We start from the raw sequence: 18,218 nt of genomic DNA, 5'->3' as shown, positions 1-18,218 counted from the left end.
AATTATTATATTTGACAAAAAAGGGCAGCATTTTTGCTGTAACCCCACATGAAGTACTTATTTTTTTTTTAATCATTTTTTATTTTTAGTGATATTATATACTTTAAAATTAAAATACATTTGCTGTAATTGATAATGAAATTGTAATACCCTATAATGTAAGCATATAAAGTATTACAACTACATGGTAATTTATGGAAAATTTACATTAGTTAGAGTTTTCACAGTGAAAATGCTACATATTTTTAAATGATTTAAATTTTCTTGTCTTTAACTGATAGATGCAATGCTAGGGTTCTTAAAAAAAATCATATTTGTTTAAAAAAAAATTTATTTTAATTATGAAAAATGTAGGACCTACAATGCCTATTTATATTCTCTATTCCTAATACCACCTGTAGATGGCGCCATAGCTTTTGGACATTCTTGGGTTTCTCTGCAGCTAAAGAATGGACTTCAACAATTTATTTATTTATTTTTGTGTGTAAATTGATGCAAACCAAGGATGACAATGTTATACATGTATACACGGAAAAACATAAAATAAAAAATATTTGGAAGATTTATGACGTTGATGACCGTTGAAACGCACGTCATCACGTCAGGCCAGCTGTGAGGGAGGGAAGTCGAAGCAGCTCGAGAAAGTTGGCGCTTTTATCAGGTGAGTAATAAACATCTCATGAAATAAAACATAATTTGGTGACTATAAAAACTTAGAAGATTGTGTTTTGATTAAATATTTGACGTTGCAATGATTAATTTGTTCTTTTTGTGAATTGAAATTACCCGTTAGTTAATGTAACATTACTGTGAAGGATTCTGAGGTAATTTAACAGAGTTAGATCCATTAAGCAGATAACTTGTTTTTTAAAATGTCTACGATTTTGAAATGTCGCGAGGAATGTTAGTTTTACAGTTTTTGTTCGTACTAATAAAAGTGATTCAAAAAATTGTCCACTAAAGTTGGATGCGAAATTAATATGACGTAGCGTAGGCAACATCATTGTTTTGCTTTATCAGTGCAGTTGGATCGTTGAATCGGTAAGTTAGGCTATACTGTAACTGTACACAGCGAGTTCCCCAGTACGACGTTCTCGCACACGAATGACATTTGAACCGCTTCATTTAAGCTATTGAACTTTTCAGTCATATGTCGTGTTGGTAGTAAAAAATCTTGTGAAGGTGGTGAAAAAGGTAGTAAATTCATCTCTATGATTCCTGAATATACCCTGATTGAATCATTTAAAATAAACCACAGAGATTGCAAGATGTGAATGAGCTTTGATCATTTAGTAAAACTGGTTAATTCAGTTGGCCATTGTGGGCTAAAAAGTTAGTTAAAGGTGATAAAAAGCTTTATTTTATTAAAAACATTCCTGTTTGGTAAAATAATTAATGTTTTATATACATTTTTACTTAATAATTGTCATTTTAATCAAATTTTATTAGAAATAATAAGTTGAAGTCACTTTGGGTAAGCCACTTAAAGGTACGGTAGGCCTACGTGTGTGTACAAGTTAAGATCAGGATGACACCACCTCCGCCTCCTTTTGTGCCAGGAAAAACCCTGAAAATAAACCTTATGAATGTAAATGACAGTTTTAGGAGATGTAAGCTGCTGCTCATTCCCCCTGATATTTAACACCCTGTCTCTCTTGTCTTTGTCAGATCGTTTGTTTGGAGTCTCTGTTTGTTCCAACCATTGTGTTCCTTCATGCTCCTCCAGAGACTACTATCCGGATTGTCCGTGCCAGTGTTGTGACTCTTGCATCTTTCACCGTGTAATGTTGTCCGGGGCCCGAGGGTGAGTGGGTGCTCTGAATCTCTCCCTGTGATTTGCTTATCCAGGGTTTTTTCCTCTCCTTGTATGTTGTTAGCCTATATGTGCTGTTTGGTGTAACAATGGACCGAGTTCCACATAGGGCTGTCGCGGTAACCGCAATCCTGTATTTCCGCACTGCTGAGAAGCTTAACCGCATGAATGACACGTAACCGCAACAACCGCGCTTTTCACATTAAATTCATATATAGCTATGCCCTTCTTGTTTTTCACATCATACATGTATAATAAAGGCCAAATAGATTGTCAAGAGTTAAGAGAGTAACTTGTTTTCCGTAAATTTCAATTCAAAATGTAATACTATACTATTCATATTTCGTTAAATCATACAGTGAATGTGTGAAAGAAGTGAAACTAAGATGACAGAATAGCTGCGTCGTCTGCATCTAGATGCAGTTTTAAAGATTAAAATTACTTTAATTTAACTGATCAACACAAATACAAAGCACCATAATATAACTGATTGCTTACCAGCATTAAAACTAGGGCTGCACGATTAATCGTTTTTGAACCGAAATCGCGATTCGGATGGATGCGATTTTCGAATCGCAAAAACTGCGATTATTTCGATTCAGAACTATCAAAAATAACAATCATCTAGTACGCAGTTTTTGACAGTTCGCTTCATGCGCATTTTACGTTTGATGCAGTTTAAACCAATAGAGTGCATTAACACTGAGGTGCTGACTGAACGTCAGATAACGCCATTGCGCAAGCAGCAGTTCAACTCCCCAACAAAGTGTACGGCCATATGATTTCCGCGATGCGAAAAACACGGACAGAATCGCGAAATGCATACAAATGGAATTAACTGCACAATGCGGAATGTCATGGAAGTTGGCAGATTTTGGATTAGTCATTTTTAAAACCCATTATAACTCATTAACCGGCAAATGAAAGGACAGAAATGCGCGAAAACATTTCCCTTTTGTGTAATGTTGGACTTAAAGAAAGGTGTGTATATACGTCCGTTTCTCGTCATGCATCGCAAACAATGACAAGCGCCTCATCAGACTATAAGCAGGTTTCATTAAAGCCCGGAACACAGCAGACAAAAGAGGTACAGTATAGTTTCTTGCACGCGCACATCTGCATCGCTTTGAATATTTACAGGCACGAGGGTTCATGAAGCGCGCACACAGAGAGCAGTCAGCACACGCGTGATCACTAAACTTAAGTTTTCTTTCTTGTCTAAGTGAACATAAACAGCTGGATGTTTATCAGTACATTAAAGCAGAGCAGTTTTAAAGCTGTCTTGTGTCTTAAAGTGACAGACGGTAACCTGGTGCTTTCTGTGTCAGAAATGTTTATTACACACCAAAAATTAAAATCACTCCTTACTCTTAACTGAACAAGCTTCTGCAGCTCCACATTTAAAATCCTACAGTGAGGACTGTGCAGTGTTTTATTTGTATTTTTTGCTTATGTTAAATCATAGATTCTAATAACTAATATATTAACATTTATTACAGATGCCTGAAAAGTAAAACAAGATGATTATAGTCTTATGATTAAAAGAAAAAACTAAACATTTGCTTGTCAGAAGCATTGTTGTAGTGACAGCCAAAATACATTGGCCTATATGTTATTTTAAATAAAACTTTCAATAAATTTTTGTTAAACTGTATTTTCTTAATGTTCTTAGATTAAAAAAGGTGTGTCTGCAGAAGAGCAAAGTCCTGCAGACACCTTGGTACAATGTTTAAGAGGTCTTAAATAAACAGTAGCACAGCATCTTTCTTTGGTGCTATTAAAACCACCACAACAATCCTGGATGTAGCTTTTTTATTATATACCAATGAATCGCACTTTAAATCGCGAATCGCAATTTTGTTCAGAAAAATCGCAATTAGATTTTTTCTCCGAATCGTGCAGCCCTAATTAAAACCACTTAAAATAAAAACATTTAGTTTTTTTCTTTGTGTATCTACAGCGTCCGCTCCGTGGATGAGGAAACTGCAGCCATTAATGCCTGTTGCTTTATTATTAACTGACTGAACACTTGACTCTTACCTGGACATTTAGATATTAAAGTTTTTTGTCACCAGTCTCTGCCTGAAACATTGATGATCATCTGCCGACCTGATTGTTTCTGCACGTCCTCTATTTTACAGAGAGTTCGCTTAATTAACGGCTTTTCGTTCAGTCCGCGTGAGCTAAACATTTTTGTTCTGTAATTTGTTCTCGCATAGGCTATATTTCTACATATTTTTCGACCAAGTTACACTCGGGATATAATTTAAGTTGTTATAGATAGCATTTAAGCTTGATCTGAAATTATGACAAATCAGTCTAAAAATGATCCATCCAGATTAAATTAGCCAAAACAATGATTTATTCGTTTTCATACTTAATAGATACAAGTTAATTTATCTACTAATATACTATTGAAATTGCCTTAAATAAATATTCATTGCCTTCTATATTGCATTCGTTTTGTACATTTACAGGTGCATAAATACGGTCTAATTTACATGTATTTTTAAGACACTGCTTTGTTTTGTATTTGCCGATGCTATGTAAATTTGCACTTAAAAAAACTTCTTGTTAAGAAATTGTTCTTCAATTTATTTTAGTTTTTTCAAAAAATATATTTATATAATAGTATAGCTTGTTAATCTTTTTCTCATAACGGAAAGACATTTAAAACCGCATAGCGCGCTAGTGAGCCACGCAAAATCACTGCAAGGGAAATTCCTTCACCACGACAGCCCTAGTTCCACATCTTTCCCCTCACCAAACACATAAACACGATTACTGTTATCATGTATATAATTGGTTGTCTTTTTTCTTTTATCAGAGTTCTTACAAACAGATTGATGGCAACAATGTACATGGATGGTTCAGGGGTGAAGAAGGCCTTTAAAAAACACGGCTATGTTGTGTTATAATAGGTACTACATTACTTATTTTGTATGATTAGATGATGTACTGTTGTGTGTCTATTCAGTGTTACCCATTGTGCGGAAGACTTTTATCCATCACAGATGCACAGTGGCTATACTGTAGGGGTGTAATAATTAATTGTACAATTATTATGCCCAGTTCCCTTTCAATACGGTTCACTTCGCATTGCGTCAGTTTAGCTGACGCTATGGGGGGGAAACTCCTGTTTACTCCGTGACTGAAGCCTATTGGTTAACGTCTGTACAAAGTACAGACCAATGAAGTTTGAACCCGCGCGCGGGATGCACACATCCTTATATGTGACCCATCACGGAAACCAGGGACTCAAGTCGGCAGCACAAGTTTCGAGAAAATGAGAAACAAAGTTTTTTTTTCGAAATTTGTGATTTTCGTTTTATTGCAGAATCTGTTAGTTGAGATCACGAAGAAGCCTCTCCATGTTTGAGATAGCAGTTTTTGTATATTTAAAAGCGTACATTTTGCGGTTAAAATAGGCTTGTTTTTCCGGAGATTCTAGCGTGCAGCGGGGGGCGTCATTGTCTGTGTGTATATTTACATACTGTATAAGCTTGTGTTTTCGCCTCCGCCCCCAAAGGGAACAGCGTGACTACTAAATAAGGATAGTTCGCCCAAAAATGAAAATAATGTAATAAATGACTCACCCTTATGTCGTTCTAAACTCGGAAGACCTCCGTTCATCTTCGGAACACAGTTTAAGATGTTTTATCGTTAGATTTAGTCCGAGAGCTTTCCCCTTCATTGAAAATCTATGTATGGTTTCCATGTCCAGAAAGTTAATAAAAACATCATCAAAGTAGTCCATGTGACATCAGTGGGTCAGTAAGATTGTGTTGATGCATCGAAAATACAGTTTGGTCCAAAAATAGCAGAATTACGACTTTATTCAGCATTGTCTTCTCTTCTGGCTCGAGCGTGAAGTCACGTGACTGTAGTGACGCGCTGCCCTGTTCCTCAGACATGTTTGCTAAGTTTTTTTTTTTTTTCAAACTTATAGCCTGCGTCTCCCCAGACTGTAAAGCTCGGGCTCACAAAACAAAAGAAAAATAAAAGAAGCTGGGGCGAAACAAATAACAGTCAGCCGCATCGTACGTCAGCCGCGTCACTGACTTTATGCGGCGCCGCAGTTGGATGTCAAAGTACCGCGAGAGCTCTTCAAGAAATCTTACGGAGTAGTTTAATTTCGACTCGCTCTCGCGGTACTTTGACGTCATCTCTATGTCAGTTCTTGCAGCGCAGCATGAGTCCAAACACACAGAAGTTACACAGATATCGTTGTATTCTTCATATAATTGGCTACATGTTTTGTCTATCAATATTTTCCATGAAGTCATTGGGTGATGGAGGAACGAGCGAGCCATTGGTAACCTCTCTAAAGGATGTCACGTTTTCGACGGCGCTGTTTGGATGATCTATTATACTACTTCCCTATTTTAAATACAAACTTTGAAGGCGGGTTCATGTGTTTAACGGAGTGAAAGCTCATATGCCCTTACATGTTACGATTTAAATAGTCTTCAGATTATATATTAGATTGTATTACCAGACATTTATGCGAAATCTGATGTAAACAATCTATATTTCACGGATTATATGCATTTGTGGACAAATATGGTCATTGGATAATCTGAAACAGACTGGATTCGACTTGTGATCCCCACAAAGGTAAAAGAGTAATGTTTACTTTTGCGGGTTGTCATTTGGTCATAAAATACTACATATGATGCTAGAACATCTCAAAAAGGGTTTTACAGGGGGCATGGCTTAGCTAAATGAGATGTAAATGAGCCTTATTGTCTCCCCCAGCTGAAAAGAAGAGTCCCTTTCGTCTCGATTTTCTCGGTTTGAGTATTTCTGAGTTCCTATATTCAAATGGCCACAACTTCTCCAAATCTTATCAGATTTCCATGTGTTACACATCGTTGGAAAGCTTAGAAACTGCACTTTCAGAATCTGTGAATAACTCAAAATGCCCAGATCCGACTTGTGTCCCTACTTTCCGTGACTGGTCACATATAAGCGCGGTTCAATCGTCAGGAGCTCATTATTTTCTCCTTCAGCGCGAACCTCTCGCTGCTCCAAAGAAAAGAAGAAGCCTTACCTCGCCGTTGACAAAAGCCCTGCAGCGGAGTCCAGGCCTAGCATCTTCCCCTGCCGTTTTCCGGCTGAGAACCGAAGAAAGCAGAGTTCAGGTCTAGCGTCTTCCCCTGCCGCTTTCCGGCCGAGAACCGAAGATAGCCTTTGCTTGCCGTGGTACGAGCCCTGTGCAGCGGACACATGCCTGACGAGGTCTCCCCTGCGGCCGCCCGGTAAGATCAATATTTTTAATATAAAGCTATAAGCTAAAAGAGCAGGCGCTGTTGTAATAGCGTCCAGCACAGCGGCTCGGTGAGCCTCTCTGCTATGACTTTCCTCCGAGCGCGTTACCGGTCTGGCACCTCCCACGCCAGGACCGCGCTTATGCTTTGGTTGTCTTATCCATGTTTCATGCTCCCCTTGCTGTTCCTCTCTCGCCGAGATGAACACACTGCGAGCCATGAGACTAGATGGATGCATAGACAAGCACAAACACACTCTAACCCCCCCCCTGTGTTCTGTCACACCGCAACCGTTCATGCTTACAGAGTCCCTTCGCTCCTCTCACATTCAGTGGCGAGATCTCTGGCACATATATTAATCCCCCGAGTGTATCGGGTGATACCGTTCATACGACGCATGGCTATTCTGTCTGTGTTGCTGCTCCCCTCTGCCGTTCCTCTCTTGTTGAGATGAACAAGCGGGGAACCGTAGAACTGGATGCATACGACAAGCAAACACGGGCGGTCTGCCCCTGTTCTCTGTCATAGCACAGCCACTCGTGCTCCACGCTCGCGGAGTCCCTCGCCCCTTTCCCCACAGTGGTGAGGTCTCTTAACGGCTTAGTTAGCATGCGGTATTACGGCTCACTGCCTCTAAATGCAGCTGTCTAGTGTTCAACGATTACAGAGCTTCATGCCCCTCCCCTCCTGGAGCGGCGCGATCTCATTCGTCTGCTCGATAGGGCGGATTCGCCGCTATTGGAGCACCAAGAACACTCATTATAAGAGAGCTTCATGCCCCTCCCCTCCTGGAGCGGCACAATCTCATTCGTCTGCTCGATAAGGCGGACACGCCTCTATTGGAGCGCTAAAACACTTATTATAGAGCTTTACTGGCCTGAGCCTGTCTCACTTCGGATAGCTCACTGTTCGTCTGCCCGGTCATTTCTCTCTGGTTTAGACGGAATCAGAGGCAGAACGAATTTGTTTATAATATACTGAGGCCTGAATACCTCCCTTTATTCAGTCCCGTCCTATATCAGTGCGCTGAATATTAGTACATTCTTATATACCCGTTTTTTCTGCCCTTTTAATAAACGGCAAAACCGCGGGCCTCACGGCAGACTTCCTCTCTGCAATGGGTTCAGTCTGACATTAAACCACCTAGACATACTGCTCTGCTCCGTGAGCCGTTCGGTCACCGTCACTACTGAGGCTTGTGCACCTGAACGGCTGAGCTCTGGTCTCCGCAGCACAGCTGCATCAACAGAGAACGAAACTGTCTGGGAGAAAGGGTTAAGTCGCGCCTCGGCTGGACTGCCCTGAAATGTTTTCTGTGTGCTGTTTATCAAAACATACTGTGTAATACTGTCGGTTATGCGACCTCACTATAGTGGCGAACGGTATTTAATTCCTCTAAAAAGAGTAATTTCCATGCTTAGTATACTGTGTATTGACACCCACGGTTGTACGGTGTCTCTAAACACTTTATCGCCTTACTGACAAGCAATCAGTAATACGCACACATGGCCCGCTGTCCATAATTCTATCGACGCTTGCCGAAAAAACCCCGGATTGCCCATATACTGTGTATTGACACCCCACGACTGTATGGTGTCTCTAACACCTTTCTGCCAAATTCGCTCGCAGCCGAAAAAACCCCGGTTTGGCCATATACTGTGTATTGACACCCCACGACTGTACGGTGTCTCTTACACCTTTCTGCCAAATTCGCTCGCAGCCCGCCTCAGTTTCTCCGCTACGATGCTGATGGCGCAAACGAGCACGGTCTTACGGCTGTTATTCTCTCTTCCTAGAGAGACGACAGCCTCAGACTTTTGCATGGCTCCAAGCGTTTGAATCGCGCCCTCTCCGGACGGCCACTCAAAGGCTTACAGCCAAGCGGTTTATGACGTTTTTCGGCCATATAGCTGATTTATATTAGCGGATCCGAATACGCTCACACCTCCGCTCCAATACTCGGAGATATTAAGGGTAATATCAACCTCAAGTGAGCTTGCTACCCGCCACAATAAGTTTCAAAGCTCAAAGCGCGCGCACAGTCAGATGCGCGCGGCATCTCGTTTAGGACGGACACACGTACCCCTCTAACGAGCCTCAGAAAGCTGAATATCGTGGCATTCTGTTCATAAGTCCACTTCAGTTTGACTAAGCAAAGGTCCCGCCCCGAGCTGACGGCCGGGACGCTTATGCTTAAGTTACACACGGCTGCATGAAGTGCTGTCATTACGAGCTAGCCCAGCATCTGCTGTGGGTTGAACACGCTTTACAACGGCAATCAGCCTTCTGCGCGTGGAACGCCGTTTGTCTCATATCAATCACCTTGTACTGCGAATACGGTACATTAAGGGGATGATTTAGCACTGCAGCACTCTCGACCGTGTTATTGTGATAATGCGGTCGGGCAAACTACGGTGGTTTCATTATTTACCGAACCAGACTGAGATCTCGCCCCCTGAACAAGCTGACGAGTCATCTCCTTTATAAACTCATTGCATCGCTTTATAAGCTACGTTCAATCAGAGTGATACGCATCTCATGCTTAAACTACCAAGATTCAAAATATTAACCTGCCTTATGACACATTGACGCAAGCTGCTAGGACCCCTTTCACGAGGCCCCTCTATGAAATATGTCCTATATAGAGCCCACTCTGTGCGAGTTTGGCTTCTTCATGAACTTGGTCTACAGGGGTATCTATATCTATATTTGATATCTGCTACGCGGCCGGCTGGTCTTCGCCGTCTACGTTGTCAGATTGTACAGCTTAGACGTCCCTGCCCTACGAGCGCAGGTTCTCTCGGCTCAATCATGCACGCTCATGCGTTTTATGTGTACACCACGGTGCGCTCAGCGAGCTCACCAACGTGACTCTGAATTTACTTATCTCGCACAGCCGCGGCGCGCTCGGTACCTCGCCGTCTTGTGCTATGTTATGTGCCCCCGGTGCGTTTAAAACCCCACCGTGTGCGCGTCAACAATTTATATGGTGCTTACACATTTGCTTTAAAGCGGTGAATATGCCGGGTATAGGGCCACACGCAGTGTCTCTCCGGTAAGGCACTTCAGTACGTTGTGTATGCACGGCGTGATGGGATTACGTTCCCCCATAGCGTCAGCTAAACTGACGCAATGCGAAGTGAACCGTATTGAAAGGGAACGCTTAGGTTACTCACGTAACCCTGGTTCCCCGAAATAACGGGAACGAAGCATTGCGTCTCTTGCCGTGCTACAAACGTCTACTCAGCGAGTGTTATTCGGCTGCGCGCTTCAGTCGAATAATAATGAGCTCCTGACGATTGAACCGCGCTTATATAAGGACGTGTGCATCCCGCGCGCGGGTTCAAACGTCATTGGTCTGTACTTTGTACAGACGTTAACCAATAGGCTTTAGTCACGGAGTAAACAGGAGTTTCCCCCCCATAGCGTCAGCTAAATTGACGCAATGCTTCGTTCCCGTTATTTCAGGAAACCGGGGTTACGTGAGTAACCTAAGCGTTTCTCAATAAGTTATGGTCAAATGCTGCCACATCCAAAAGCCAGAGGGCGCTCTCATGCATAAACTCAAAATATGTTATATATGTTATTTATCTACAAATGTTCAGACAATATTAAAAGCACAGGTTTTAAAAGTGTGAAATCTGTTATACCTATGCCACCTTTAGTTAAAGGTCACGTTCTTCTATATCCCTTTTTTTAAACCCTAGTTAGTTTGTAATGTTGCTATAATAGCATTAATAATACTTGTAAAATGATGAAGCTCAAAGTTCACTCCCAGGTGATATATTTTCTTTAACAGAATTCCTCTGAATACCTCAAAGCCTACAGCGAACGGCCGGTTTGGACTTTAGCCCTCTACTTCCCGCTTTAATGACCTCAGTAGAATTTTTTTTTTACTAAACTCCGCCCACAGGAATACGTCAGTCATCTGCTTAGCTAACGGCAAGCTATGCTGCTATCGAATCACAACACACTAAACAAACTTCACAATCAGATAGGGCTGGGCGATAAATCGATTTTATCGATTAACTCGAATGTGTAGTTTAACATCGATTTGTTTGAATTAAATCGGTTTCCTCTTTAACATCCGCTAACACTCCCCTCTGTGCTCCCGTAGTTCCGAGTGGGCTCAGCCCTCCCCCGCACGTTTGCCATAGAGATACCAGGGCTTGCAAAAATTTTTAATCCCTGATAGCCCTTCGGGCAGGCACTCTTTCATTTTTGGTAGCCCGAAATTAATTCAAGTAGCCCGAATAAAAAATACACTGTTTAATGTAGAATATTGATAAATCCTGGATTTCCATGTAAGCCAACTATTTCTGCCCATCCCCAGCTAACAATTTGGTACCCAAAACGTTCCCCTAACATTAGTTTTTGGTTTCTAGAATGTTATTTTCCAAGGTTTTTGTTTAATAGCAAGGAATGTTTTCTTAAAGAAAATAAACATTCCCCTACTGTTATTTTTAGGTTATTTTAACATTCCCCTAACGTTAGAATAATTGAATGTTATATTACTGAATGTTATATTATATGAATGTATTATAACACAGGTTATTTTTAATTTAATTTAATAAAATAAAATACCTCAACACATATTTAGATAACATGGTATTTTATCAAATATATAAACAACCAGTGACTTTAACACAATATAGAAGACTTAAAACAGATATTTATTATAAAGGAATAAACATTTAATTCCCTTTAGGTTAACAGATCTTACCATAGCCGTTTATTTTCACTAGAATAATGTTAGACTCTGAGGTAAAACGAAATGACAAACACACATTCTATTCGCTTTAGGTAAATGTAATATCTTACCACTGCTGTTTAGTCACCTATCAAAAGCTTCTAACATTATATTCTCTTAATAGCATAGACGTGTCAAATCGATCGGAAATCACTCAAATATATTTTCCTTCTCATATATTTAAGTTACTACCTGAAGAAAGAAAAAAGAAACGCTAAAACAATGTTATTCTATGAGGTAATTTTTTTTTAAATGACTTGAGTTCGCGCTGAGCACAAGAGCAGGCAGGTGCTTGTGAAGAGTGAAGCCGGGAGAAGCGCGTGCAGAGGGTCGCGTGCAGAGGGTGAGCATGTCACGCTTTCTGTTTGTGTCACTGTCACGTATTAGTTACTCAACTTTTTTGTCCTAATTTCTAACCATTGTCGCTTCGGTTTAGGGTTAGATTTACATAAAATTACATCCTTACCTAAACAAACTCTAACCCCAACAGGTGAAATCTGGTTAAAGTTTAGAAAATATAAAAGAATAAGCCTTGTATCTTCTTTTTATAAACCAATACTTAAAGTGACAAATACTTAAAGTGACATATAACACAAGCACCAAATCTAACCCTAAACCGAAGCGACAATGGTTTGAAAATAGGACAAAAAAGTTGAGTAACCAATACGTGACAGTGACACAAACAGAAAAGCGTGACATGCTCACGCTCAAACACGGCAAAGCATGACATTTTCACGCTGCTCCATGCGTGAAATAGTCACGTAATTTCGTGATATAGGGTTGGTGTGTCTTTCTGTCTGTCTTGCACTCTTGATGCTTTAGAGTTTCACCCATTCATTCATGCTGTGCACTTTTTTATATCGTGGCTGATTTGTAAATTGTACACACACAAAAACATTTTTTTTTTTTCATATTTTCCCATTCATTTCCTATTATTGTACTAGTGTAACAAGTTTTTTCTTTTTTGACATTCTGTTAAATATATAAATATTTCTCTACTTGTGTGATTACAGGTGGCAATTGCATCAGAGGGAGAAGACTTCACAGTGCCTCCCTATACATGGATGTCAGCTGACGTCAATCACTTGTCTTCCGCCATTTTGAGGACCTGAAGTGGTCGCAAAAGAACTAGAAGCTATGCCTTCAATATGCTGTGAGCATCAAAATCGCTATTTTAACAACACTAAGAAGGCTCAACACAACATGATATTTTGCTCGAAGTATCGCCTATGTCTCTACACGTGAACTCGAGCATTGAGAACATTGTTTGTGAACACAGAGTTAACTAAAAAGAAGGTTTTGAACAACTCACTTTGGATGATTTGGCGTCCGCTCGCCGCTTTCTTCCCAGTCAAGATGTATCGATCTCCAATTGCGACGTAAGGAGGGAGGAGAGTAAAGATGATATCTCCTAAAGCATAGTTCCTTAAAAATGCACGGATAAGTCGTTGTTTTGTTGCAAGTGAAAAACAATATTGACCTTCTAGTTGAAAAAGGAGCCTTATATGATATTCATTCATTCGCATTCGGAAATCGATTATTTACGTCTGGCAGAGATGACGAGCGGACACCATAACAGCCAAAGTCAGTTGTACAAAACCTTTCTTTTTAGTAAACTCTGTGTACAAAAACAATGTTCTCAATGCCCGCGTTCATGTGTAGAGATCCAGGTGATACTTCAAGCAAAGTTTCATGTTGTGTCGCGCCTTCTTATGTTGTAAAATAGTGGTATTTCGGTAGCAGCGGACAGCGGCTGGAAGAACGCATCAGGGATCGAGAAGGCATAACACCCTAACCAAGATATATTTTTTTAAAGTAGCGTTTATTTTCATGACAGTCAAGATGCGACATGTTGTCTTTCGTAGCTTTTTACTGTATCCGTAAGAATCATAGACAGTAAAAGATAAGAAATCCGTTAGTCGTAGCAAGGTAGCCAATGCTTGTCAATAGCCTACTGGTACTCGGTAGGTCCTCAAGATGGCGGCATGACGTAAAAGGTCACATGACTGAAATCTATCTATACTGCAGGGACAACCTTGCAGTCATATGCAAAGGATTCGCTGAAATTTCTTTCATCCTGCCCCCAGCTGAAATCGAAAATTGAAAAAATGAAGGCTGCAAACAAGCTGTTGCCTATAAAAAAAACAAATTTAGGGGTTAATTATTTTCAAATAATTAAATTGATGTTCTTTTGTTAAATTGTTCATTCATCGTTAGTTGTTTTGACAGTTTCTTGTTATTCTTTTAAAATTGTTAGTATTTAATATGTTATAGTTTGGATAAATATTTTTGTTTTAAATAAACTTGTTTTGGGTTAAATTAAGGTGTTTCTACTATGCTTTTAAATTTGTAATTTAGTTCTTTGTTGATAACTTTGGCTGAAATTAGGTTTATCTACACCAGTAGTCTAGTATTGAATTTACCCTATAACTACACAGAACAAGGGGGTAACAAGTGCCACTTTAATTTACAGCCCGCAGATGTTGTACTTACTCTGTAACTACGTGAAACAAAGGTGTAACAAGTGCCACTTTAATTTACAGCCCGCAGTTGTCATACTTACTCTGTAACTACGTGAAACAAAGGTGTAACAAGTGGCACTTTAATTTACAGCCCGCATTTGTCATACTTACTCTGTAACTACCTGAAACAAAGGTGTAACAAGTGCCACTTTAATTTACAGCCCGCAGATGCTGTACTTACTCTGTAACTACAGGAAACAAAGGTGTAACAAGTGCCACTTTAATTTACAGCCCGCAGATGCTGTACTTACTCTGTAACTCTACGTGAAACAAAGGGGTAACAAGTGCCACTTTAATTTACAGCCCGCAGATGCTGTACTTACTCTGTAACTACAGGAAACAAAGGTGTAACAAGTGCCACTTTAATTTACAGCCCGCAGATGCTGTACTTACTCTGTAACTACAGGAAACAAAGGTGTAACAAGTGCCACTTTAATTTACAGCCCGCAGATGCTGTACTTACTCTGTAACTACGTGAAACAAAGGGGTAACAAGTGCCACTTTAATTTACAGCCCGCAGATGCTGTACTTACTCTGTAACTACAGGAAACAAAGGTGTAACAAGTGCCACTTTAATTTACAGCCCGCAGATGCTGTACTTACTCTGTAACTACGTGAAACAAAGGGGTAACAAGTGCCACTTTAATTTACAGCCCGCAGATGCCGTATTTACTATGTAACTACATGAAACAAGGGGGTAACAAGTTTGACTTAGACTGTAACAACACAAAATATTGTATATTTACACAGTAACTACAGAAAATAGTTCTAGTTTTGCTTGCTTTGCTTTCACTATAGTTGCCTTGCCTATTTTTAATTTTGCTTGATGACCCAAAAAATTCCTGTACTCTTTTTCTTAAGGTAAGTAACCTTTGTAATATTAAAAATATAGGAATTTATAACTTCGTCACAATCCCCATTTCCATACTTTACCATCTGCATTCCTGTGCTTACTGATAGTGATCGCAGACTATTGTCACAGCTGTTTATTCAATACAGTGGGGGTTAAAGGTGTGGTCTTCTGATTGGTCAGTTTAAATGTATCATGTTAGGTTTAGTCACATGGTCAAGGGATAGAGAATAAAGGTCTTGGTTTTCATGAGCTCTGGGCTTTTGCCTTTTTGCATTTGCCTTTTGCTTGCTTCCCTCTGCTTTTCTTCTTTACCTGAGTTCTTGGGTTTAGGCCATTAAGATTCCAGTTCTAAATGGTGATTCTCTTTCATCTAAACTTTCTTTCTTTCTCTGTTCTCTATCTTATCAGGTAATATCTCACATACATTGGAAACAGTTAATTGTTTGTATTAAGTACCCTTTCATGCATTTATAGTGTAATCATTTCAATTGTTACTTTAAGTCAGTACTGTTACTAAACCTTTTCATTTACAAATCTGTTGTTTAGTTTTGATTTAGTGTTAATACTTAAACGCTAGATATTGCAATTTATATATTTATATTATAGCAATGCTCTCCCACATATCTTGCTATTATAACTGCACTTATTTCCGTCGTTAGTAGGTTGCAGAAGGGTGATAATTGACCAGAAATACACAGTTTTATAATATCATGCTGTTAACATTTCTCAGTCATTTTGGCATTCCTACAGACTGAACCACTGTAGTGAATCCACCCTTACACCTTTATTGAAAATTCTAAATAAATTGTATCGTACTAATAAATAGCATAAACACAACTGAATTTCAAGTTTTGTTGTTCAGTAATCTCCATCACATGCATCATGAAATGAAAAAATATGGTACCCCGTGGTTAAAAAAATACTTGGCCTAAATATATTGTATACCTATATTATTTCAAAAATATATGTGGTGTATGACTATGATTGAATGAAGACCCAGCGTACGTTACAACCATCTCAGAGGTCTCTTCTGAATCAGCGCAGTTTGTGGAATCCATGTGAAAGCAGATGACGCCAGTGTGATCACCACGCACCAGCTATATGTGGAAAAGAGTATGATCGAGCCAATTCAGTGAATGTGTTTTCTCGCTAAATTACTCTCAAACATAAAATTGTTTTGCATGTAGCCTACACCATATCACGTAGGCCTAATATTTGAATCGTTAGCCAGAGGTTACTTACTGTATAAATAATTTGTAATTTCCCACGTCTTTAGCATAATATGTAATATTACATAATGCCATGTAATATTAAAATAATTAGCCCTTAGTTATAACATACTGCATATATTATTTGTATTTTTCCTGGTTGTTACCCCTTTGTTCCCCAAATATTATAAATTGTTCTTTTAAAATTACACGTATGTACTTTATAAGTATACTATAATTACAGAAATGTATGCTGTAAATTCGCTGAACTTACGCAGTACTTTACTGCATATATCCTGGTTGTTACCCCTTTATTCCCCGAATATTATAAATTGTTCCCTTATAAATACACATACGTACTTCATAAGTAAACTATAATTACAGAAACTTACGCAGTAAATTCGCTGTACTTACGCAGTACTTTACTGCATATATCCTGGTTGTTACCCCTTTATTCCAAAAATATTATAAATTGATCCCTTATAATTACACGTATGTACTTCATAAGTAAACTATAATTACAGAAATGTATGCTGTAAATTCGCTGTACTTACGCAGTACTTTACTGCATATATCCTGGTTGTTACCCCTTTATTCCCCAATATTATAAATTGTTCCCTTATAATTACACATACCTACTTCATAAGTACACTATAGTTACAGAAACATACGCTGTAAATTCGCTGTACTTACGCAGTACTTTCCGGGCTGTAATCTAAAGCGTTACCCAATGTTTTCCTCAAAAAACATAATTTCTTCTCGACTGAACAAAGAAAGACATCAACATTTTGGATGACATGGTGGTGAGTAAATTATCTGGATTTTTCTTTTAAGAAAATGGACTAATCCTTTAAATAATTGGCACATCATGTAAATAATTTGATTAAAATTTTAATCGTTTGACAGCCCTAATGTCAGGATCCTGCCGAACCTTGTTGTCTAGTTTTAGGATTTAGCCCAGTATGGCAGGGTTCTGACAGTACAATGTTTTGTGTGGGGAATATGTTGTCTATATTAACTATACTAGACCACGTATTTCCTGTGTCTCGTCACTTTTTACCCGCTCCCTTACTTGTTATTATTTTCACCTGTTCCCCTCATTAGTTTCCCCTATTTAAAGTCCTTGTGCTCTTTGTTCTGTCTGTGATCGTACTGTTTTGTTCCTGACCTGATTGTTAATCAAATCAAGTTAAGTCAAGTTTATAGTTCATTGTCATTCTAGTCTAGTTTAGTCCAGTACTATGTTTAATTTAATATAGTCTAGTCCTGTTTGTGCTTGGTACATCTTGTTTCATGTTGGTTTTGCCCCATCGTGGGTTTTTGTTTTCTGTTTGTTAAAATAAAGTCTTCAGTTTTTCCCACAATGTCTGCTCTTGGGTTCATTCAACACAAACCCTGACACCTAATTGTAATTACACTTACAACATCCCATGACCCCTTTAAATGAAAACACCAAGAACCTCCAAAACAGAGCTTAATTAAACAAAAAAGCCTTTGTGATAAGAGTGCCACATTAAAATTAATAAAAAAAAACTCATAATGATGAAAACTTACAATGATAAAAATTGAAGTTTGTTATCTGATGATTCCAGTTACAGCAAACTCACACCAATCAATTATCCATGATGTTTTTCTTGGTGGATGGATAATGACTATTTGCAGCACAACCTTTAACAAGCTGCAGTATTTGGCCCTCAGGCCACCGGTTTAATAGGCCTGACCCAGACCTTTCTCTATAACTCTTCTTGAGAATAAAAATCATCATTCCCTTTTCAACACAAAGACAGTTCGACATTCTTCTG

General features: G+C 39.1%; 1 long non-coding RNA gene across 1 annotated transcript; it reads left to right on the top strand.

The window, feature by feature from the left end:
* Positions 1–403: 403 nt before the first annotated feature.
* On the top strand, positions 404–14,222 carry LOC135735897 (uncharacterized). Its single transcript, XR_010527722.2, has 4 exons — positions 404–661; positions 1,669–1,804; positions 4,641–4,734; positions 12,847–14,222. It is a non-coding gene; the product is annotated as an uncharacterized lncRNA (long non-coding RNA).
* Positions 14,223–18,218: the final 3,996 nt, after the last annotated feature.

The sequence above is a fragment of the Paramisgurnus dabryanus genome, chromosome 4 (assembly GCF_030506205.2).
Source record: "Paramisgurnus dabryanus chromosome 4, PD_genome_1.1, whole genome shotgun sequence".
NCBI lineage: Eukaryota > Metazoa > Chordata > Actinopteri > Cypriniformes > Cobitidae > Paramisgurnus > Paramisgurnus dabryanus.
The sequence above is the reverse complement of the archived record's forward strand: the minus strand, read 5'-3'. Positions and strand labels throughout refer to the sequence as shown.